Consider the following 219-nt stretch of genomic DNA (forward strand, 5'->3'; position numbering starts at 1 on the left):
AAACATAAGTCGGGGGCTCAGAAGAGCACCTGGTGAGCAGTGCTAGGCGTGCCCGAGGTAGCGATGAGCCGATGGCCTGAAAACGACGCTGAGGTTGCGATTCACCCTCGCAGACAGCCCTGGCGCTCCCGCATCCTGGCTCCGGGTAGCTGCAGCCCCGCACACAGCCCCAGGGGAGCGGAGGGCAGCGGTTCGCGATCCCCCGACATCCGCGCTCGC

The sequence above is a fragment of the Fukomys damarensis genome, unplaced genomic scaffold, assembly GCF_012274545.1.
Source record: "Fukomys damarensis isolate Sample0158 unplaced genomic scaffold, DMR_v1.0_HiC HiC_scaffold_38, whole genome shotgun sequence".
Classification (NCBI taxonomy): domain Eukaryota; kingdom Metazoa; phylum Chordata; class Mammalia; order Rodentia; family Bathyergidae; genus Fukomys; species Fukomys damarensis.